The sequence below is a fragment of the Anas acuta genome, chromosome 30, assembly GCF_963932015.1.
Source record: "Anas acuta chromosome 30, bAnaAcu1.1, whole genome shotgun sequence".
Classification (NCBI taxonomy): domain Eukaryota; kingdom Metazoa; phylum Chordata; class Aves; order Anseriformes; family Anatidae; genus Anas; species Anas acuta.
Window position 1 is genome coordinate 1,400,065 of NC_089008.1, and position 23,945 is coordinate 1,424,009.

Consider the following 23,945-nt stretch of genomic DNA (forward strand, 5'->3'; position numbering starts at 1 on the left):
TTGAAGGGAAATGAATTTGTAGGCTGTCCCTACAAATGGGTGGGTGTGGAAAGGATAGAAATGGATTTTGAACAGACTGCAGATGTTTTCTAGACTGATGGCGAGCTGCAAAGCTATGAGCCAAGTCTGTCAATAGGAAAAGATGAAGGAGGCCTTTGTAGGAAGAACACTGCCCTTGAGATACATGTAAAAACAGCAAGAGTTGTGGTGTGCGAGAGGACAGAAATAACAGCGGGGGCTCAAAAAAAGCAGCGGATGTAAAAAGGGTGGAGGCATGGCCCTGCTGATGACAGCAATGCTTGGTGTGGCCAAGGCTCATGTGGCCACAGAAAGCCCACAGGGCAGCTCCCAGCTGCACTGCAAGCATCTGTCCCACCATCCCCAGCTCACAGCAAAGCAGACACCTGAAGCAGAAGCTGCTCCCCAAAAGCAGCGCCCCAGAAGATGCTGGGGCAGGTGCCATGGGCAAGGCTGTCTCCTTCTGGCCCTGCCGTCCTGCTCCTGGCCCTCTGTGAGTTGGGACATTGTTGGGTGTGGGGACTGAGGGCTGGAGGGCTGCTGCTGGGAGCAGGACAGGCCCATGATGGGCACAGGGGAGGATGGGGACAGCGTGTGTGGGGCAGGTGTGCAGCACCGTGGGGCAGAGTGTGATTTGGGAAGGCAGGATGGGGATGGCTTCCTCCAATTATAAAACACATCTGAGCAAGGGGCACACTTCTCCAGCACCATAAATTGTCTGGAGTGTTGCTCTCAGACTCTAGGACTGCTGAGGTCTTTACGGAGCTATGGGACTTACCTGGAACAAGGAATCCACGCAAAATAGGATTGGAAGTGGCATTGTTTGAGGGGGTATTGAAGAGGTACAGCATGAGAACATGCAGGTGTGATGGTGGCTGCTTAGCAGTGAGGATGTGGGCAGGGGCATCAGGATGAGCCAGGACACTGCTCCTCTCAGCAAATCCCTCTCTGCCCCTTGGTACAGGTGGCAGCATGACCTCCCAGGACATGTGCAGCTCCCCAGGTACTCGTGAGAACCTTCCCTCCCAGAGCCAGGGCACTTGGAAGCCCAACCACTGTGAGCTCTGCCCTATGGCAGCCCTTCACTGCTGTGTCTCCTGCAGGGGATCTCCGAGCTCCTGCTCTCCAAATGAACTCAACTTCTGCTCAGCCAGGTACCACAGTTGTGCTCCAGTGTATTCTCCCTGTGGTGTCACGTGTAAGACAAGTCATTTTCTGCAAGGATGGGATGGAGGTGTACAGTCTGAAAGCCCAGCAAGGGCAGCTGAGATACTCTGTGGTCCTGAACATCACATCAAGGAGCGCAGGAAGATATACATGTGGGTACCAGGAGAGGAATGAGATGAAATACATGAGGAGCTCTGCTCTCAGTGCTGGCCGCATCCTGAATGTCCCTGGTGAGTCATGGCCCTAGGCTGGAGGGGTGAGAAGGGACGGAGGCACTTGCTACCCCAAGGCTGTGCTGAGGCTGGAGCTGTGTGCTGCAGCAGGCTCTGGGGTGGTTCCCCCATGGGAGTGTTCCCTCTCCTCCAAGGCAGCCCCTAGAGAGAGAGAGTTATTCTCAAGGGGTCCTCCTGTCCCTGCAGCAGAACCTCTGCTGAAGATATGGAACATGGGTCATGCTTCAACATCTGCCCTGTGCATTGATGAGCCTATGGCAGGAGAAATGTGGAGATTGTCATGATCTGGGCAGTTACCTATGTGTGGGGAAGAAGTCTATATTTATGGCTCTGAAAATGGGTCTGGAGCTCTAGGGTGAGAACAAGGAGATACTGGATTCCTTAGGTTTTGGAGACCTCTACGTGGAACAACAAACCAGCTGAAAGGGACATGGTATTGACCAAGGGAGAAGACCACAGGGGTGCTGGATTGAGATGCAGGGGTGACAAAGTGCCTGACAGACAGGGACACAGCAGTGAGGACATGGCAAGGACCCAGCAGCAGGGATATGGGCACAAGCATGTGGGTGCCCCAGCTCTCACTCCCTCTAAAAAAAACCTTCTGTGCCCCAAGGTGCAGCTGCTGGCGTGAGCACCCAGGGCATCTGCAGCTCCCCAGGTGAGGCTGAGCTTGGGGATGGGTGACTGAAGAGAGGTGTGTGGGGTGGTGATGGCAAGGGAGAGGGAATTTGTTCTCTGGGCAAGAGCTCCTGGGAAGGAATCACTTCCCTGCATGGAACACAAAGCATTTTGTGTCCAGTTCTGGGATTCCCTGTTCAGGAGGGGCATAGAACTACTGGAGAGAGTCCAGAGGAGGGCTGCAAAGATGATCAGAGGTCTGGAGCCAAGAGAACTGAGCCTGTTTAGCCTGGAAGAGGAGACTGAGGGGAGACCTCATCCATGTCCATAAATATCTGAGTGGAGGGTGTTGAGAGGATGGAGCTGGTCTCTTTTCGGTTGTGTCCAGGGAAAGGGCGAGAGGCAATGGGCTCAAACTGAAGCACAGAAAGTTCCATCTGAATATGAGGGGCATTTCTTTACTGGGAGGGTGACAGAGCACTGGAACAGGCTGCCCAGAGATGCTGTGGAGTCTCCTCTGCAGATATTCCAAATCCACCTGGATGCCATCCTGTGCAGTGTGTTCTAGCTGATCCTGCTCAGCATAAGGTTGCACCAGAATCACAGAAAGATGAGAGTGGTGGTGCCATATTTAATCGGCAGGCACACCTTGGCCAAGCTATACTTAACCACTCATGAGGTAATTTAGACAGCACATCCATGGGAGCCCATGTTGGCACAACAGCCGCAGGCAATTTTATGCCTTCCGTGGGGATGGTGCTGGCTGTCGATGGGGGGATGTGGCCATGGGGCTGAGGCTCATTCTGGGGAGGATCTATGTGCACTGTAGACACTAAACCTGTACCTTTGTCCTTCCAGGCAATGTGGCCAGCACCCCAGAAAGGCCATCATCCCCAGGTGAGTGATTCCCTCCTGCACCACCGGGACCTCCAGGTCCCCCTGTCCCTGAAGCACTACCTCTGCTGCAGACATGGGGCTGTGCAGGGCCCATGCACAGAGAAGTGCTGGGGATGTGGATGGATGCTGAGTCAAGCCAGGGATGCTCCAAGGTCTGCCCTGTACATTGATGAGCCTATGGCAGGGCAAGTAGATTAATTGTCATGAGCTGAGCTGTAATGTACATGTAAGCAAAGGGACAATATTTCTGGAACTAAAAGTGTAGCTGGAGCCATATTGTGAAAGGAGTGATATTGGAGTGCTCAGGGATCCAGGGACCTCTCCCTGGAAAAACAAACCAACCAAAAATGGCTGGGGATGGACACAGGGCAGAACACCTCTACTGCAGACCTGGGGTGTTGCAGGGCCCATGCATAAAAAACATGGGCTCGGGATGTCAATGGACCCCGGGCTGTGCCACTACTGCTCCAAGCTTTCCCTCTAAACTTTATGAACCTATGAAAATCAATTTACACAAGCTCAGTTGTTCACTTTGGCCATTTGCTCTAGGAAGCAATACAAGAGATCAGGGTCTGCTTGGCATCTGGGATTGTCCCAGCAAAGAGCTCCAGAAACTCAAAGAGTGTTCATGTCTCCCACAGGTAGCAGCCCCTCACACAAGGCCCAGCTCCCTTCCAGAGGTGAGACATTGCTCATCAGCCCTTCCCAGCACAGCCGTCCTCCAAGGCTTGCCTTGGCCACACTTTATTCCTCCTCTCTCCCAGGCTCAGCCATGCCCCTGGAGGTCTGGATCCTGCGCTCTGCGCTCAGCCTGCTCCTGCTGCTGTCTGCCCCCATCATCACCCTCCTCCTGGAGAGATTCAGCCATGGTGCCAGTGAGGCCAGGCAGCCTGGAGATGTCCCTGTCCCCATGGAGCTCTGATGACCTCCTGGGCTCCCTGCTGTACCCAGCCTGCTCCCCCATGCTCAGAGCATGACCCCACCGTGGCCAGGCTCCCACTGACGTTGCTCTCAAGGCAGCTGGGGCAGCATGCCCAAGGGATGTGCTGCCAATGCTCTGCTTCCCTTGGCTCAGCACCTGCTCTCTGCTCACATCAAGGATTGCCACTGGATCGTGCACCCTTCCGGCTGCGTTAAACCCCAACACTCTTTTGGCTTCACCCCTCCCCACAGAATCACATCTTCAATGCGGGATCCACCTCTGCATACCGGGAGAACACAAGGGGTTGGTGTCATGGCTGCACCCCCATGCAGCCATGCTCTGCAGCTCCTGCATCACTCCAGCACCTCCCTGTGCCCAAGGTGGTGCTGGCCGCAATGGACATATCCCCAAGTGATTACAGTGCCCCCTCTCGAGGCACCATTGTGGGTATTGGTCCTGTGGGAGGTGAGTTATAAAGGATTGGTTCAGAATGCACCAGCTGATGTTGCTGCTCTGTATTTGAGAGGGAAGCCAGAGAGCAGAGCTGGGAGAGCTGTTCTACGACTGCCATATGGGGCCATGTGTCCTGCAAAGGAGCAGCTGTTCTCTACACAAGAGTTCCCCTACCTGCTGACATTGCCCTGGCTGATGTGTCATGGAAAACTGCCTGAGATCCGAGGATGGCTGAGGCCATGCAGATGACCAGGGGTTGGCCACACCTGGCCCTCTGCACCCCACACCCACCCATCCCTGTGCCTGTGATTTTGGCTATCAATCTGCCATGCCCAGGAGACAGCCCTGAGCAGGGATGTTGTGCACGGGGGCATCCAGCTTTGGGGCAGGTGGGGATGGGATCTCAACATGGCTGTCCCCCATACTCACAACCCATCCCCAGCCTTGCACTATGGGGTTTTGGCCATCCCACAACAATACCAAGAAGGAGCCAATGTGTCCCCACCGTGCAGCTCCCAGTGCTGACATCTGGGGCCTTGGTGTGCAGTGGGGGACTCTGGGACAAGATGGGTTCAGGCAGGACAGGAGCTGCTCAGCTGGGAGACACGAGGATGCATGGCTGCTTGGAGGGAATAAGGGATAGGAAAATTGGTTCAAAACTCAGCAAGAGCTGAGTTTTGAACCCGCTACTGGTCTTTCAGGATGGTAGCGATGAAGTAGCAACAAGAAGTCCGAAGGAGATCAAAAGAGACTTTAGGGATTTGGGGCGACTACTTAGAGGATCAGGGGCGCAGGCTGTGTTTGCCTCTGTCCTTCCGATAGGGGGGATCGAAGCTGAAAGGTGTGCTGGTCACATAAACTCGTGGCTTTGAGACTGGTGTGACCGGCAGAACTTTGGGTTCTTTGGTCACGGGAAGGTCTATGCTATGCCGGGCCTGATGGCACCGGATGGGATGGGCCTCTCTCGGAGAGGGGTAAGGATCTTTGGTCAGGAGTTGGCAGGGCTGATAGATAGGGCTTTAAACTAGAGTTGAAGGGGGAAGGGGCTAAAACCAGGCACGCCGGTGAAGACCTAAGGGATGGTACGCTAGAATCAGAGGGGCTGTGTGCCAGTGAGGTCCTTCGGTCAGATCCACAAGGTGCTGAGTGTAAGGAGATGCACCTGAAATGCTTCTACACGAACGCACGCAGTATGAGGAATAAAATGGATGAGCTAGAAGTCCTGGCCCAGTCCCGCAACTACGACATCATCGGCATAAGCGAAACCTGGTGGGATGAGTCCTGTGACTGGGGTGTTGCGATAGATGGTTACAGGCTCTTCAGGAGGGACAGGCAGGGTAGGCGAGGTGGTGGGGTGGCGATGTATGTGAAGCAGGGGCTGGACTGTGTGGAACTTCAGGTCGGCGATGGCAAAGTTGAGAGCCTCTGGGTAAGGATCAAGGGACGAACGAATAAAGGGGATGTCGTTGTGGGAGTCTATTACAGACCGCCTGGCCAGGACGATAGCGCCGATAACTTATTCTTTACAGAACTAAGAGAGGCCTCGAGATTAACTCCCCTTGTCCTTATGGGGGACTTCAACTTGCCAGACGTTAACTGGGAGTGCCACACGGCTGACACGAGCAAGTCCAAGAGGTTCATGAAGCACCTAGATGATAACTTCTTGGTGGAGGTGCTAACGGAGCCAACTAGGAAAGGTGCCCTCCTAGACCTGTTGCTAGAAAACAGAGAGGGTCTGGTGGGAGATGTGGTGATTGGTGGCCGCCTCGGTCATAGCGACCATGAAGTGGTTGTGTTCAAAATTTACGGTGACAGAAGGAAAAGTGCCACCAAAACCTCATCCCTGGATATGGGGAAAGCGGACTTCAGGCTGCTCAGGGTACTAGTCAGCAAGGTCCCCTGGGAAACTGCTCTTGAAGGCCTCGATGTCCACCAGTGCTGGTCATTCTTTAAGCGATGCCTCCTAGAAGCACAAGATCAGGCAATTCCTAAATATCGCAAGTCAGGCAGGCGGGGCAGGAGGCCGGCGTGGCTGACCAGGAACACTCTGATGGAGATAAGGCGGAAACAGAGAGTGTTTCGCTACTGGAAGGAGGGACAGGTGTCATGGAAAGAATACAGGGATGCTGTTCGTGTTTGTAGGGAGAAAATTCGTGTGGCTAAAGCACACCTAGAGTTGAAGCTGGCCGTGTCTGTGAGAGAAAATAAAAAGGGTTTTTTTAGATATGTTAATGGAAAAAGGAGAACTAAAGAATACATAGGGCCGCTCCTTGATAGGGAAGGTCTCCTCACAGACAATGACATAGGCAAAGCAGAGACGCTTAACGCCTTCTTTGCCTCTGTCTTCAATGCCGATGATGGGCTTCGGGACCCAGGGTGCCCTGAGCTGGAGGACCGGGATGGTGGGGATGACAAACTCCCAACCGACCCTGAACGTGTGCGGGATTTGCTACTCCTCCTGGATCCCTACAAGTCCATGGGTCCAGATGGGATTCATCCCCGGGTGCTGAAAGAGCTGGCGGACGTCATCGCGGAACCTCTCTCAATTATTTTTCAACGATCCTGGGAATCTGGAGAGGTCCCGGTAGACTGGAAGCTGGCAAATGTTGTGCCGATTTTCAAGAAGGGTCAGAAAGAAGACCCTAGCAATTACAGGCCTGTCAGTCTCATGTCAGTGCCTGGTAAAATCATGGAGAAGATGGTTCTCGAACTTATTGAGGCGCACCTGGGGGACAAAGCAGTCATTGGTCCCAGCCAGCATGGGTTTGTGAAGGGTAGGTCCTGCCTAACTAACCTCATTTCCTTTTATGATAAGATCACCCGTATGGTGGACCAAGGGAAACCAGCTGATGTGATTTTTTTGGACTTCAGCAAGGCTTTTGACACGGTTTCCCATAGGATCCTACTGGACAAAATGTCCACCATACAGCTAAATAAAAACATCATACGATGGGTGAGCAATTGGCTAATGGGCAGGGCCCAAAGGGTTATGGTAAATGGGGCTGCATCAGGCTGGCGTGCGGTCACCAGTGGGGTCCCTCAAGGCTCCATTTTAGGGCCGGTACTTTTCAATATTTTTATAAACGATCTGGATGTAGGAATAGAAGGTATTTTGAGCAAGTTTGCTGATGACACCAAACTTGGAGGAGTTGTGGACTCTGTTGAGGGTGGAAAGGCCTTGCAGAGGGATCTGGATAAGTTGGAGAGATGGGCGATCACCAACCGCATGAAGTTCAATAAGAGCAAGTGCTGGGTCCTGCACCTGGGACGGGGAAACCCTGGCTGCACGTACAGACTGGGGGATGAGACGCTGGAGAGCAGCCTAGAAGAGAGGGATCTGGGGGTGGTGGTAGACAGCAAGTTGAATATGAGCCAGCAGTGTGCCCTGGCAGCCAGGAGGGCCAACCGTGTCCTGGGGTGCATCAAGCACGGCATCGCTAGTAGGTCGAGGGAGGTGATTGTCCCGCTCTACTCTGCGCTGGTGCGGCCTCACCTCGAGTACTGTGTGCAGTTCTGGGCACCACAGTATAAAAAGGACATGAAACTGTTGGAGAGTGTCCAGAAGACGGCTACGAAGATGGTGAAAGGCCTGGAGGGGAAGACGTACGAGGAACGGCTGAGGGCACTGGGCCTGTTCAGCCTGGAGAAGAGGAGGCTGAGGGGAGACCTCATCGCAGTCTACAACTTCCTCGTAAGGGGGTGTCGAGAGGCAGGAGACCTTTTCTCCCTTAACATCAGCGACAGGACCTGCGGGAACGGGGTTAAGCTGAGGCAGGGGAAATTTCGGCTTGACATCAGGAGGGGGTTCTTCACAGAGAGGGTGGTTGCACACTGGAACAGGCTCCCCAGGGAAGTGGTCACTGCACCGAGCCTGTCTGAATTTAAGAAGAGATTGGACTTTGCACTTAGTCACATGGTCTGAACTTTTGGGTAGACCTGTGCGGTGTCAAGAGTTGGACTTGATGATACTTAAGGGTCCCTTCCAACTCAGGATATTCTATGATTCTATGATTCTATGAAGAGCTGCTTGGAGGCAGAGCTGGAGGAGATGTAGGTTTCACGCTCCTTCCTGAAAGCACAGTCCCTCACCTCCCATGCCTTCATCAAAGCACTTTTCCCACATCTTGCTTCAGGCCCACGCATGCATGTTTCACAGCACAAGCCTCCAGGATACTCTTCCTGGAAGGGAATATTCAGAGTTGGGTGGACGGAGCTACTCCCTCATTCTCATACAGCCTCCAACCCTCCCTGGTGAGCAAATCGCACTGTGGTGCCAGCTGCAAACTTTCTGCAGGTAACCTCTGACCATCATCCTGAGAGTAATGAAGATGTTGAATGGAATTGGACGTAATTTGGATCTCTGGAGTACACTACTAGTGAGCAGCCTTCAGATAGTGCAATTGCCTAAAGTAACTAGGAAAATAAACGTAACATTCATGTTTCAAGAGGCTTTCAGGGTAGGGTGTAGCTACATTACATAAACGTTCCCTAGGCTTCCAACCTTAGATGCTATCACACTGGGGGAACCTGGTGTGCTAGCTCTAAAGAACATTACGGAGCATAGAGTCGAGTAGAGGCACCGGGGCTAGGCTCTGTGACCAGGTGGAGACTCGATTGTTCTTGTGCACAGCGAGACCGATAAGCTGCACTTTTTGCGACCCTCAGCCAAGGACATGCCATGTTTTGACAAATGCTGTACCCTAGTGTACTTTTCCTCATTGTAATATCATTATAATACCAAAACACACCTCCATCCCAAAAGCTACCTGCCTCCAATGTGCGACCACCCCTCACTCAGCATGCACTCTGAGTTTCTCGGAGCCTTTTTCTTTAAACAGATACGTGATACTTTTTCACCAATCATAACTAAGATATGCTTGACTAGAGTCACTCAAGCTCCACCTACAAGATAGAAAATAATATAAATTGGCCTAAGAGAGAGGGGATGGTGGGGAAGATACCACTGTCAGGGGAGATACCACCCCGAGGGAATACAGCATCCTGAGGACCTCCTGACTCCTGCGATCAGTTGATGGGCTGAGCTTCTCTTCCACACTCTCCCCCCCGTTGGGATGCCTTTGGGTGAGATTTGAACACGTGGCTATACTGTGTATCTCCATGGATACTCTGAAATCTCTATAGAGTCTTTGTGCTTTTTAACGCATTAATTTACAGGCTGCACACCTGAGTCACCTATGTCACCTGTGTATTTCATGCATGCTAGCTTGCTTTTGCAGACAGTAACTATGACTTGCAATCCAAAGAACCTGTGTATCTGTTGCTGTAATAAATCGCACTTGAATGCATTGTTCCTTCCCATGATAGTGTGAAATGTGTTCATCTGATTTGTGTCAATATGGAACAATCCTAGGGCCACATGATATGATGAAATGTGACCTTCTGTATTTCATACTCTTTTATAACCACAGGTCTAAGAAAAGCAGGGTGGTTAATGCGTATAGTTCTTGTATCTTGCAAAGGACTGTTCCAGCAATTTGTGTCAATGGGGGATAAGAGAACAAAGGGGTTTCAGAATAACTGCTAACTATTATTACTATTGCATGGGACACTATGCAAGTCTCTGATATCTGGCCAGGAGACTAAGGAGAAGGGGAAAGCTGAAGAACGACTAAAGGACAAAGCTTGCAGGGGACGCTGCACATGTCTCTGACATCTGGCCAAGTTGGACAAAGGAGAAGAACAAGAAAAAAAGCCTGAGAGGAAGACTACGAGCCTTCAGCATGAGAGAGCCCCAGAGGGACCACTGGAGACTGATACGCATGCACCAGCAGGAGGGCTCAGATTCTGGGACCTAATTATAATAACCCTTCCTTTTCTAGAAGTAATAATGAATATGTAGGAGCCTAGGAGCATAAAAACCAGCTGCCTGATGTCACTTGTGTGCATCTTGGTGGAGCAGAGACTCCCAGCACACCCAGTGCTGTTTGCTTACCTATATCCTTTTAATAAGTTGAAAATTTTCTAATCCTACTTGGGACTTAGCCATTTATTACAATAATTCTCATTAAACACAACTAGAGTAAGGGTGGTTATACATTTTTGGTGAATCCCTGACCATGGTAGTTCAGTGCTCTGAATCCAACCAGGCACCTAATGGTTAATGCGATATTGGTGAATCTGTGATTGTGATAGTTCAGTACCATGAATCCAACCGGACCCATAACGGTTAATCGGCTACACCCCTTAACTTGACACCAGACCACCTGGTTCTGCGTGGGCTCCTTTCCACGGGCTGCAGCTCCGGCCTGAGGCCTGCTCCTGTGGGGCCTCTACATGGGCCACAGCCACCTGCTCCACCGGGGGCTCCACCTGAGGCTGCAGCGTGGAGATCTGCTCCATGTGGGACCCATGGGTGCAGAGGGACAGCCTGCTCCAACAGGGGCCTCTCCACAGGCCACAGGGGAACTTGTGCTACATGCCTGGATCACCCCCTGCCCTCCTGCTGCACTGACCTTGGTGCCTGCAGGGCTGGTTCTCATTCTTCCCTCTGCCACCTGTTGATGTCCAGCAGGTTTCCTTCCCTCCTGAAATATGCTCTCACAGAGGTACAATCAACATCATTTTTTGGCTCATGTTTGGCCTGCAGCGGGTCCCTTTTGTGTCTGACACTGGCCCTTTTGACATAGGGGGCAGCTTCTGGGCTTCTCAACAAGGCCACCACTGCAGACCCCAGCTACCAAACCCTTGCCATATAAACCCAATACAGCTGTAGAGTTCAGGCCACAGATTGCTTTCCCTTGCAGGGGAGTCCAGTACACCTGCAATGGACGGTGCCAGAGGTGCAAACACAGCCCTGCCATTTGCCATGGAGTAGTGCAGATGGCTGTAGAACAAGGTGAAGCTCCTGAGCACCTGCAGTGCATTGATGGCAGCCTCACATGGGGCAGCAAAGCAGAGGAATTCTTGAGAAAGGGACGTAAATCATCTAAATTCTCCTGAAGGCTGGTTTTGCCATTGACCAGAGTGAGGTCAAGGGAACGGTCCAGGAAATGTGAAACTGGACTGCAAAATGGCAAGGTGGATGTTGCTATACCCCAGTGGGTGAGGTCAGTGAGGTAACAACTGTGTGCCCACCAGCTAACAAGAATTACTACAAGTTTTCCTATGCCTTGTGGCTTTCTGGAGAATGCATATTGCAGGTTGTAGTGAGCTTCTGAGCCCTCCCTATCGAGTACTGTGACAGAGCACTTTGAAGTCTCTTTGGGGTCTGTTATAGACCGCCGAACAAGGATGAAGAGATGGATGAGGAGTTCTACAGGCAGCTGACAGAAGTTGCGAAACCATCGGCGCTTGTTCTCGTTGGGGAGTTCAACTTCCCTGACATATGCTGGAGGCACAACACAGCCCAGAGAAAGCAGTCTAGGAGGTTTCTGGAGAGCGTGGAAGATAACTTCCTGACACAGCTGGTTAGTGAGCCTACCATGGGTGGCGCCCCGCTAGACCTTCTCTTCACAGAGAAGGACTAGTGGAGGATGTGATTGTCGGGAGCTGTCTTGGGCAGAGTGACCACGAAATGCTGGAGTTCCCTCTTCTTGGCGAGGCCAGGAAGGGGAAGATTAAAAATGCTGTATTGGACTTCCGGAGGGCTGACTTTGGGCTACTCAGGACACTAGTTAGTAGAGCCCCTTTGGAGGCGGTTCTGAAGGGCAGAGGAGTCCAGGAAGGCTGGGCACTCTTCAAGAGGGAAACCTTATTGACACAGGAACGGTCTGTCCCCACGTGCCCAAAGACGAGCTGACGGGGAAGAAGATCAGCTTGGCTGAACAGAGAATTGTGGCTTGAGCTTAGGAGAAAAAAGAGGGATCATAATCTTTGGAAAAGAGGGCAGGCCACTAGGGAGGACTATAAGGATGTTGCAAAGCTGTGCAGGGACAAAATTAGAAAGGCCAAAGCTCATCTGGAGCTCAATCTGGCTACTGCCGTTAAAGATAACATAAAATGTTTTTATAAATACATCAACACAAAAAGGAGGACTAAGGAGAATCTCCAGCCTTTACTGGATGTGGGGGGAAACAGTTACAAGAGATGAGGAAAATGTGGAGGTGCTTAATGCCTTCTTCTCCTTAGTCATTAGTGGCAAGAGCAGTTGTTCTCTGGATACCCAGTACCCTGAGCTGGTGGAAGGGGATGGGGAGCAGGATGTGGCCCTCTCTATCCACAAAGAAATGGTTGGTGACCTGGTACGGCACTTGGATGTGCACAAGTCAATGGGGCCAGATGAGATCCACCCGAGGGTACTGAGAGAACTGGCGGAGGACCTGGCCAAGCCTCTTACCATCATTAATCAGCAGTCCTGGCTATTGGGGGAGGTCCCAGTTGACTGGCGGCTAGCAAACATGACGCCCATCTACAAGAAGGGCTGGAGGGTAGGCCCGGTGAACTATAGGCCTGTTAGTTTGACCTCAGTGCCAGGGAAGTTCATGGAGCAGATTATCTTGAGTGTCATCACACGGCACTTACAGTGCAACCAGGCGATCAGGCCCAGTCAGCATGGGTTTATGAAAGGAAGGTCCTGCTTGATGAACCTGATCTCCTTCTATGACAAAGTGACGCGCTTGGTGGATGAGGGCAAGGCTGTGGATGTGGGCTACCTTGACTTCAGTAAGGCTTTTGACACTATTCCCCAGAACATTCTCCTCAAGAAACTGGCTGCTCTTGGCTTGGACTGGTGCACGCTTCGTTGGGTTAAAAACTGGATGGATAGCCGGGCCCAAAGAGTTGTGGTGAATGGAGTCAAATCCAGTTGGAGGCCGGTCACTAGTGGCTTCCCCCAGGGCTCAGTACTGGGGCCAGTCCTCTTTAATATCTTTATCGATGATCTGGATGAGGGGATTGAGTGCACCCTCAGCAAGTTTGCAGATGACACAAAGTTATCTGCTCAAGGGTAGGAAGGCTCTGCAGGAGGATTTGGATAGGCTGGAGAGCTGGGCTAAGGTCAACTGTATGAAGTTCAACAAGGTGAAGTGACGGGTCCTGCACACGGCGTACAACAACCCCAAGCAGAGCTACAGGCTGGGAGATGAGTGGTTAGAAAGCTGCCAGGCAGAGAAGGATCTGGGAGGATAGTCGTCAGAATATGAGCCAGCAGTGTGCTCAGGTGGCCAAGAAGGACAACAGCATCCTGGCTTGCATAAGAAGCAGTGTGGCCAGCAGGGCTAGGGAGGTGATTGTCCCCCTGTACTCGGCTCTGGTGAGGCCACACCTCGAGTACTCTATTCAGTTTTGGGCCACTCGCTACAAGAAGGACATGGAGGTGCCCGAGAGAGTTCAGCCTGGAGAAAAGGAGGCTGAGGCATGACCTTATTACTCTCTCTAGATACCTTAAAGGAGGCTGTAGTGGTGGGGATTGGTCTATTCTCCCACATGCCTGGTGACAAGATGAGGAGGAATGGGCTAAATTTGTGCCAAGGGAGGTTTAGGTTGGATGTTAGGAAAAACTTCTTTACTGAAAGGGTTGTTAGACATTGGAACAGGCTGCCCAGGGAAGTGGTTCACTCCCCGTCCCTGGAGGTTTTTAAAAGATGTTTAGATGTTGAGCTTTGAAATATGGTTTAGAGAAGGACTTGTTAGTGTTAGGTCAGAGGTTGGACTAGGTCATCTTGAAGGTCTCTTCCAACCTAGACAATTCTGTGATTCTGTGATTTCATTACGTTTCTCCTCACCCAATTCTCCATCCAGTTTAGGTCTCAATGGATGGAAGCACAGCCATGCACAGCGTACACAGCGTCAGCCAGTCCTCCCAGGTTAGTGTCATCAGCAAACTTGCTGACAGTGCACTCTACTCCCTCATCCAAGTCATTGAAGAATATATTGAATAGCACTGGTCCCAGGACCGACCCTTGAGGGACTCCACCAGATACAGGCCTCCAACTCGCCTCCACCCCATTGACCACAACCCTCTGGCTTCTTCCCTTCAGACAGATCACAGTCCACCTCACTACCAGATCACACTTCACACACTTCAGGTTAGCTGCGAGGATGCTGTGTGTGGGAGACCGTGTCAAAGGCTTTACTGAAATCAAGATAGACCACATCCACTGCTTTAATATCATCTATCCTCCCACCTATATCCTCATAAAAGGCTCTCAGTTCGGTCAAGCATGACTTCCCCTTGCTGAATGCCTCTAATGACACCTTTATCTTTGATATAACTAGAGACTACGCCAGGTCTAAATTGTTCCATCAGCTTTGCAGGGATGGAGGTGAGGCTGACTGGTCTATAGTTACCTGGGTCATCCTTCTTTCCCCTTTGGAAGACTGGACTAACATTTGCTTTCCTCCAGTCCTCAGGCAACATTCCTGATGCCCATGACTTACCACACATGATGAACAATGGCCTAACAATGACTTCCACCAACTCCTTCAGCTCCTGGAATGAGCATCTTGAGCATGCCATCATGACCCATGGATTTATGGACATCCAGAGATGTTTATTTTTCTTCTAAACAAAACCACATCTGCAGCACACACACCACTTGGCAGACACATGCAAGTACATCCCTGCAGTGATACCGGTCCCTATAGGTCCAAATGTCCATCAGTGTGGGTGCATGGAAGAGCAGCCCTGTGACTTTATCATGCAGTTTAGGAATACATAATTTCCAGTGAGCACAGGGAGATGGTTTCACATGAGGAATAACCATTGATACACTCACAATATTACTTGGTACACCTGATATATTTTAGAGGTATTGATTTATTGCAAACTGAGATATGAATCCTTCAACATCTTGACTAGGCACACACAGCCTTTCCCTGTGACAGAAAATCCCAAAGAACCCCGAAGTGCACCCCCCAGCCCAACGGTATGGTTGCAAGAGCTTCCTACAAGACAGTGAAGGCAAACATGGGCAAGGCTCCTGTGCCCTTGCCCAGTGGCAACGCTATCGGATCTGGGTGCGGGTCACCGTGGCATACGTTGTGGTGTTGCTCATCTGCTGCATGGGAGGAGGCTTTAGGGATAAATAAAACCCTGTTACTTCAGCTGCTGACTGTGAGCCCTGCATAATGTGCGGGCACCAGGCTGCAGGAGTGCAGAAAGGAGCTGTGCACAGCTGTGCCATGACTCACCCTGTCCCGTCGAACGTGGGCGATTGTGGTGTCTGTGGGGAAGAAACACTCGATGAGCCCTTGCTGATTGGAGTGGGGTGAACCCCCGTGAGCTTTGGGCATCAGCTGCCTGGGTTTAACACTCAATGCCTGACCACATTTCCCCTCCCATCACCCTGATCTGCGATGTGCATTAAGCAGCAGTGGAGCAAAGATTCTGAGGGTGTGGGGTCTTTCCACCATTCTGTGGCATCGCCTCTCTTTGCACAGCCAGCACACCTTGCAAACTGCTCTGTGCAGGCATGGGTAAAAAAGGTTGTGCTGCAACTCGTCCTGAGAGCACATCAGGTGGGGATATATCTATAGCTTGTCGCCCAACCACAACATCCTCCCTTGGCTACTGCCTGTGGTTTCAGAATGAGCTATAAAAGGTTTTCCCCAGCAGTGCAAGGAAACAGAGCGACAGCTTTCATTGCTGTGATGTGCTTTGTGTAGTTCTTGAAGCAGAAATGACTCTGAAGAGAAACTGAAGAAAGGACAAAAGCAGAGGCTGAAGCAGGGGAAATGTAGCCTGAGGCCGGAGCTGGTGTGGAAGGACCCCCCAAGCAAATGGGCTTTGTCCCTTTGAGCACTGGGATGCTGCCATGTCCCTTGTGCAGCCAGCAGCCGCACGCACTCTGCATGCAAGGAAGAAGCAGGACGTGAGGTGCTGGAGAGAAACCTGGCCTTGATGAACGAGCAGGGATTTTGTATGTCCCAGTGGGAAATGAAGGGGTGGCATTGCATGGGGGCTCGCACAGGATTCTCATGGGGAGAGGAGCATGTGGCTTCCCCCAAGGGAGGAGGTAGTACTCACACTGGATGTCACCATAGTTGGTGTCTTCTGTCTGTGGGCTGTCAACGTGCTGCTGCCTGCAGAGGAATGGAATGGTTGTTGGGTGTGTGTTTGTGGTGAGGTTGCCACATGAGAAATGCTCTTGGGTCGAGCTTTCCTACTTCATGTGGTGAACTGGAGTGCAGCAAATAGCAAGCTCCATTCTCCCTGCCTCCAGCACAGGGAATGCAGCCACACACACACAGAGAACACTGCCCCTGGCCAAGGAGCACCCCAGGGCCCTGCCATGCCCCAGCTCCCTCCCCCATACCCCACAGTCAGCAGCCCTTGGTGCTCACCTTGGGCATCTCCCTCTGCAGGCACCTGCAAGAAGAACAGGGGCTGAGGTGCACAGGCCAAGGTGCTGCCCAGCCCTGGCTCCCATCTCGGGGATGGGGGATGAAGGCTGAAGCTCCCTCGCTCCCTCAGCAGCCTCCCCAGCTGGGCTGCCCACAGCCATCACCCCCAGGCACCGTCTGCCCCAGCTGTGCACCCCCAGGGTCACCCACCACCTTTCCCACTGCACCAGCCCCAGAAGGACCCCCACGGCCTCAGCCTTTCCCCCCACTTTCCCCCACTCCCTCACCTTTCCTGATGGCAAACCAGCTGCCTGCAGACAAGAGGACGAGGCCGATGGCCGCCACTGCCAGCGCCATGCCTGTGGGGAGGGCGTGCGGGATCCGGGCATGTGGAGCTGGGGCAGAGAGGGTGTGAGGGCAGTGGGGTGTGATGGGGAGAGGCAGGGAGCAGGACGTGCCCGTGCAGCTGGCACAGCTCCTGCCTGGTAAAGCTCCTGCTTGTCCCCATGCCCTGGGGAAGGCAGCACAGCACGCCCACTCCCCATGCTCTGTTTTCTGAGGGTGTTGGAGGGAATCACTCACCTGGGGGTGATGGACTTGCTTGGGAACTCACCACATTGTCTGGCAGGATAAAAGGACAGGCTTAGTGTCTACAGTGCACCCAGATCCTTCCCAGAATGAGCCTCAGCCCCATGGCCACATGCCCCCATCGACAGCCAGCACCATCCCCAGGGGAGTCACAAAATTGTCCGCGGTATCTCTGCCAACCTGGACCCCCACAGATCCAGTGACTAAGTGCTGTTGTGAAGGATAAAAAACGGCATGGCAGAGGTGTGCCTCTTCATTTAACACCACAACTCTCATCTGTCTGTGATTGTGGGGGCTAGACGATCACACAATCACAGAATGGCCAAGGTTGGAAGGGACCTCTGAAAGTTATGTAGTCCAGCCTTCTGCTGAGCAGGATCAGCAAGGACAGACTGCACAGAATGGCATCCAGGTGGATTTGGAATATCTCTAGAGGAGACTCCACAGCATCTCTGGGCAGCCTGTTCCAGTGCTCTGTCACCCTCCCAGTAAAGAAATGCCCCTCATATTCAGATGGAACTTTCTGTGCTTCAGTTTGAGCCCATTGTCTCTTGCCCTTTCCCTGGACACAATCGAAAAGAGACCAGATCCATCCTCTCAACACCCTCCCCTCAGATATTTATAGACATGGATGAGGTCTCCCCTCAGTCTCCTCTTTTCCAGGTTAAACAGGCTCAGTTCTATCAGCTCCAGACCTCTGACCATCTTTGCAGCCCTCGTCTGGACTCTCTCCAGGAGTTCTATGCCCCTCCTGAACAGGGAATCCCAGAACTGGGCACAAAATGCTTTGTGTTCCATGCAGGGAAACAATTCCTTCCCAGGAGCTCTCGCCCAGAGAACCAATTCCCTCTCCCTTGCCATCACCACCCCACACACACCTCTCTTCAGTCACCCATCCCCACGCTCAACCTCACCTGGGGAGCTTCCGATATCCTGGGTGGTTACGCCAGCAAATGCACCTTGGGACACAGAGGGTTTTTTTTAGAGGGAGTGAGAGCTGGGGCACCCACACGCTTGTGCCCATGTCCCTGCTGCTAACTCCTTGCCATGTCCTCACTGCTGTGTCCTTGCCCAGCTCATGGCAGTCATCCCACTTGCCCTGCCATAGGCTCATCAATGTACAGGGCAGACCTTGGTGCATCGCTGGCTCAAACCAGCATCCATCCACATCCCCAGTCTTTACTCTCTCTGCCCGGGATCTGCAGAGCCCCATCTCTGCAGCAGAGGTGATTCTGCAGGGACACGGGGATCCCTTGAGAGCAGCTCTCTCTCTCTAGGGGCTGCCTTGGAGGAGAGGGAACACTCCTATGGGGGAACCACCCCAGAGCCTGCTGCAGCACACAGCTCCAGTCTCAGCACAGCCATGTGGTGGCAAGTGCCTCCGTCCCTTCTCACCCCTCCAGCCCGGGGACAGGACTCACCTGGGACATCCAGGTTGCGGCCAGCACTGAGGGCAGAGCTCCTCATGTGTTTCATGTTATTAGTCTGCTGGTACCCACATGTATATCTTCCTGCGTTTCTTGACGTGATGTTCAAGACGACGGAGTAGCTCAGCTGCCTTTGCTGGGCTTTCTGGCTGTACGCCTCCATCTTATCCTTGCAGAAGATGATTCGTCTTGCATGTGACACCACAGGGAGAATACACTGGAGCAAAATTATTTTACCTGGCTGAGCAGAAGTTGAGTTCATTTGGAGAGCAGGAGCTGGAAGATCCCCTGGAGGAGACACAGCAGTGAAGGGCTGCCATAGGGCAGAGCTCACAGTGGTTGGGCTTCCAAGTGCCCTGGCTCTGGGAGGGAAGGACTCACGAGTACCTGGGGAGCTGCAGATGTCCTGGGAGCTCATGCTGCCACCTGTACCAAGGGGCAGAGAGGGATTTGCTGAGAGGAGCAGTGTCCAGGCTCATCCTGATTTCCCTGCTCCCATATCCTCCCTGACCAAACCCTCACTGCTAAGCAGGCATCATTACATCTGCGTGTTCTCATGCTGTATCTCTTCAATATGCCCTCAAACAATGTGAATTCCAATCCCATTTTTGGTGGACATCTTGTTCCAGGTAAATCCCATATCTCCTTAAAAAATTCAGCAGTCCTAGAGTCTCAGAACAACACGCCAGAAAATTTATGGTGCTGGAGAATCCTGCCCCTTCCTCAAATGTGTATTATACATGGAGGAAGCCATCCCCATCCTGCTTTCCCCAGAGCAACGATGTCCGAAACTGCTGCACCACAGCCCCACACACGCTGTCTCCATCCTCTCCTCTGCCCACCACTGTCCTGTCCTACCCCCAGGAGCAGTCCTCCAACCCTCAGCCCCCACACCCAGCAATGCCCCAACTCACAGAGCACCAGCAGCAGGATGGCACAGCCAGAAGGAGACAGCCTTGCCCATGGCACCTGCCCCAGCATCTTTTGGGGCACTGCTTTTGCGGAGCAGTGTCTGCTTCAAGTTTCTTCTTTGCTCTGAGCTGGGTACGGTGGGGCAGAGGCTTGCGGTTCAGCTGGGAGCTGTGCTGTTAGCTTTCTGTGGCCACCTGAGCCTGGCCCACAGCCAGAGGCTCTCATCAGTGGGGGCCTTGCCTAAGAACCTGCTACATCCGCTGCTTTTGTTGAGCCCCCACTGTTTTTCCTGTCCTCTCACACACTGCAGCACACGCTAGTTTTACTTGTATCTCAGCGGCAACATTGTCCCTGTAAAGAGCTCCTGCTCCTTGTTCCCACTAGGATTTGCCCTCGTCTGACCACATCACTCTGCTTCTCTTCAATGTCTAGACAAATGATGGCATCAGGGGAATCCTGCACCAAGGCCAAAGTGACGCCAGAGCTCTGGGGCAGTTGCCAAGGCTGTGGGCAGAATTCTCCTTCACCCTGTTGGTGAATCAGCTTATGAAGAACTCTCAGGGAGTCTCAGCTGGGGCCATACTGCTGCCAGCACAGCACTGTGGGAGCCATCTGCACCACCACTTTGACCCTCATGAGAATACACAACAACCAGGAAAGGCAGAGGCTTCGTCCTGAAGGCACCTGAGTTCCCCACGCTGCTCTCTCAATTCCCTTCCCCAAAGGAAGGCGCTGAGGCAAGGGAAGCAGACCAGTGGCGGCACATCCCTTGGGCATGCTGCCCCAGCTGCCTTGAACCCAACGGCAGCGGGAGTCTGACAAATGTGTGGGGGTCATGCTCTGAGCATGGGGGAGCAGACTGGGGACAGCATGGAGCCCAGGGGGACATCAGAGCACCATGGGGACAGGGACGTCTCCTGGCTGCCTGGCCTTGTGGGCACCGTGGCTGCATCTCTCCAGGAGGAGGGTGATGATGGGGGCAGACAGCAGCAGGAGCAGGCTGAGGGCAGAGTGCAGGATCCAGACCTCCAGGGGCATGGCTGACCCTGGGAGAGAGGAGGAACACAGTGTGGCCAAGGCAAGCCTTGGAGGACGACTGTGCTGGGAAAGGCTGATGAGCAATGTCTCGCCTCTGGAAGGGAGCTGGGCCTTGTGTGAGGGGCTGCTGCCTGTGGGAGACATGAACATGCTGTGAGTTTATGGAGCTCTTTGCTGGGACAATCCCAGATGCTGAGCAGACCCTGAGCTCGTTTCTTGCTTCCTTGAGTACATGTTGAGCATTAACAACCGAGCCCTTCTCAATTGTCAGACCTACATTAGTAAAAGTGTGAGGGAGAGCTTGGAGCAGTAGTGGCACAGGCCAGGGCCTTCTGATATCCCCAACTCTTGCTTTTTTTACATGGCCACTGCAGAGCCCCATGTCTCAGCACAGGTGCTACTGCAGCTACAGGGGAACCCTTGAGGCAGTTCTCTGTCCAGGGTCTGCTGTGGACATAGGGTAAACTCTCCTGAGGGGTAATTGCACCTGAGCCATGCCCTGTATGATGAAGCACACAGCTCCAGCTTCTGCACTGTCCACATCCCACTGACCCCACAGCCCTGATGAAGGGTCGTGTCTCACCTGGCACAGACAGGGTCCAAGGAGCACTGAAAGGAGAGCACCCAAACTGACTGAGGACTGGCCATGAGGACACGGAGCATTCCCTTCATTCCCAGGGAAGTCTGTGGTCTATCAGAGCCTGGATCAGAGATATCACCAGGACACTCATCAGCCTGCTATGCCTCACATACTACTATCTACTGATGATATTACAGACAGCTGTGGAGGAAGCTGCATCCTGTAGTCAGAGGGAATGGATAAAGCTTTCAAGGCCTTGGGACGGTTGATGAAAGAGTCTGTAGTACAAGTCCCTTTCTCTTCCCTCCATCCATTCTGGGGTGGTGACATTGGATGGAATAGAAGGATCTGGTCCATAAATGCTTGGCTCCGTGACTGGTGCTACAGGCCCAGCTTTGGGTTATTTGGTAATGGCTGTTGTTATAAGACACCAGGCCTGAGAGGAATACTTGGGAAAGGTTTATCTCACAGGGTCCAGAGTGTTCTGGGACAGCAATTAGCAGGGCTTATTTGGAGAGCTTCAAGCTACATGTATATCCGCAGGATAATGGGCTTGTAGCAGGGCTTGTACTGGTGAGACAGTGCCCCCGCAGACATGAAGACCAGGAGGCCTCCCACCCCTCATGGGGTGAAATCAGCGTGCTCAGCTCCTTCCATGAAGTGCCTGGACACAAATGCATTCAGCACGTGGAATAAGCAGGAGGAGTTGGAAAACTCTGTTTGGTCAGAAGACTGAGATCTGGTGGCAGTTACAGAGACATGGTGGGACAGCTCTCATGGCTGGAATGTGGTCATGGATGGCTATGTCCTGCTCAGGAAGACAGGCCAGCAAGGTGAGGTGGCGGAACTGCTCTTCAAGCATGGGGGATTTCAACTACCCTGATATTTGCTGACAGGCCTACTCAGCCAGTCACCCGAAGTCCAGGAAGTTTCTCCAGTACTGGTTCCTCCAGTGCATTGATACTAACTTCCTGATGGAAATGGTGAACGTGCCAACTGGGAGAGGAGTGCTGCTAGATCTTGTCATCACCAACAACAGGGGTTGGTTGATTCTGAATCACAGAATCACAAATTTAAACACCAAGTTAAGTGTGTGTGTCGATCTGCGCAAGGGTAGGAAGGCTCTGCAGGAGGATCTGGATAGGCTGCACCGATGGGCTGAGGTCAACTGTATGAAATTCAATAAGGCCAAGTGATGGGTCCTGCACCTGGGGAGAAATAACCCCAAGCAGAGCTACAGGCTGGGAGATGAGTGGTTGGAGAGCTGCCAGGCAGAGAAGGACCTGGGAGTGATGGTTGATAGTCAGCTGAATATGAGCCAGCAGTGTGCTCAGGTGGCCAAGAAGGCCAACGGCATCCTGGCTTGTATAAGAAGCAGAGTGGCCAGCAGGGCTAGGGAGGTGATCGTCCCCCTGTACTGGGCTCTGGTGAGGCCGCACCTCGAGTACTGTGTTCAGTTTTGGGCCCCTCGCTACAAGAAGGACATCGAGGTGCTTGAGCGAGTCCAGAGAAGGGCGACGAAGCTGGTGAGGGGCCTGGAGAACAAGTCCTTCGAGGAGCGGCTGAAGGAGCTGGGCTTGTTCAGCCTGGAGAAGAGGAGGCTCAGGGGCGACCTTATCACTCTCCCTAGATACCTTAAACGAGGCTGTAGCGGTGGGGATTGGTCTGTTCCCCCACGTGCCTGGTGACAGGACGAGGGGGAATGGGCTTAAGTTGTGCCAGGGGAGTTTTAGGTTAGATGTTAGGAAGAACTTCTTTACTGAAAGGGTTGTTAGACACTGGAACAGGCTTCCCAGGGAGGTGGTGGAGTCACCATCCCTGGAAGTCTTTAAAAGACGTTTAGATGTAGAGCTTAGGGATATGGTTTAATGGGGACTGTTAATGTAAGGTCAGAGGTTGGACTCGATGATCTTGAGATCTCTTCAAACCTAGAAATTCTGTAATTCTGTGATTCTGTGAAGTGGGAGGAGATGAAGTGGATGTCCAAAAGGCTGTGGTGGGAGAAAGCCGAGGTCATCCTCTGGACTTCTGGAGCGGGGCTGTTGAGTGATGGGCAGTCATGCCCAAGAGAGTTGAAGACCAGTGGGTGCAGATGGCTCCCACAGTGCTGTGCTGGCAGCACTATGGCCCCAGCTGAGACTCCCTGAGAGTTCTTCATAAGCTGATTCACCAACAGGATGAAGGAGAAATCTGCCCACAGCCTTGGCAACTGCCCCAGAGCTCTAAAGTCACTTTGACCTTGGTGCAGGATGCCCCTGGCACAACTATTGGTATGGAGATCGAAGAAAAGCGGAGTGACCTGGTCAGAAGAAGGCAAAGAACATGGGGAAAAAAGGCAGGAGGGCTTTGCAAGGAAGATGCTGCCCCTGAGACACAGGAAAAAACAGAAAAACAGAGCGTGCTGAGGTGTGCGAGAGGACAGAAATAACAGCGAGTCCTCAACAAAAGCAGCGGATGTAGCAGGGGCTGAGGCATGGCCGTCACTGATGAGAGACGCTCAGTGTGGGCCAGGCTCAGGCGGCCACAGAAAGCCCACAGGACAGGTCCCAGCTGCACTGCAAGCCTCTGTCTCACCGTCCCCAGCTCACAGCAAAGCAGACACCTGAAGCAGACGCTGCTCCCCAAAAGCAGCGCCCCAAAAGATGCTGGGGAAGGCGCCATGGGCAAGGCTGTCTCCTTCTGGCCCTGCCATCCTGCTGCTGGTGCTCTGTGAGTTGGGGCATTGCTGGGTGTAGGGGCTGAGGGCTGGAGGGCTGCTGCTGGGGGCAGGACAGGCCAGTGGTGGGCACAGGGGAGGATAGGGATAGTGTGTGCGATACAGTCGTGCTTAACTGCAGGGCAGAGTTGTT

The 23,945-nt window shown here is 52.8% G+C and overlaps 1 protein-coding gene and 1 long non-coding RNA gene across 7 annotated transcripts in view; one reads left to right on the plus strand and one right to left on the minus strand.

The window, feature by feature from the left end:
• Positions 1 to 23,945, plus strand: part of LOC137846117 (uncharacterized) — a 153,127-nt gene that overhangs the window by 60,444 nt on the left and 68,738 nt on the right. For 2 of the 6 annotated variants that reach the window (XR_011090391.1, XR_011090387.1), the window contains exon 4: positions 3,579 to 5,150. The exons of 3 other annotated variants lie outside the window; for them this stretch is intronic. The gene's annotated coding sequence lies outside the window, so the exon portion shown is untranslated. Of the gene's footprint in view, positions 1 to 3,578; positions 5,151 to 23,945 lie in introns of those variants that run through there. One more of the 6 variants, XR_011090390.1, reaches the window with a different exon arrangement.
• On the minus strand, positions 15,008 to 16,583 carry LOC137846096 (uncharacterized). The gene is made up of 3 exons (XR_011090375.1): positions 16,235 to 16,583; positions 15,400 to 15,431; positions 15,008 to 15,281 (listed from the first exon to the last, which is right to left on the minus strand). It is a non-coding gene; the product is annotated as an uncharacterized lncRNA (long non-coding RNA).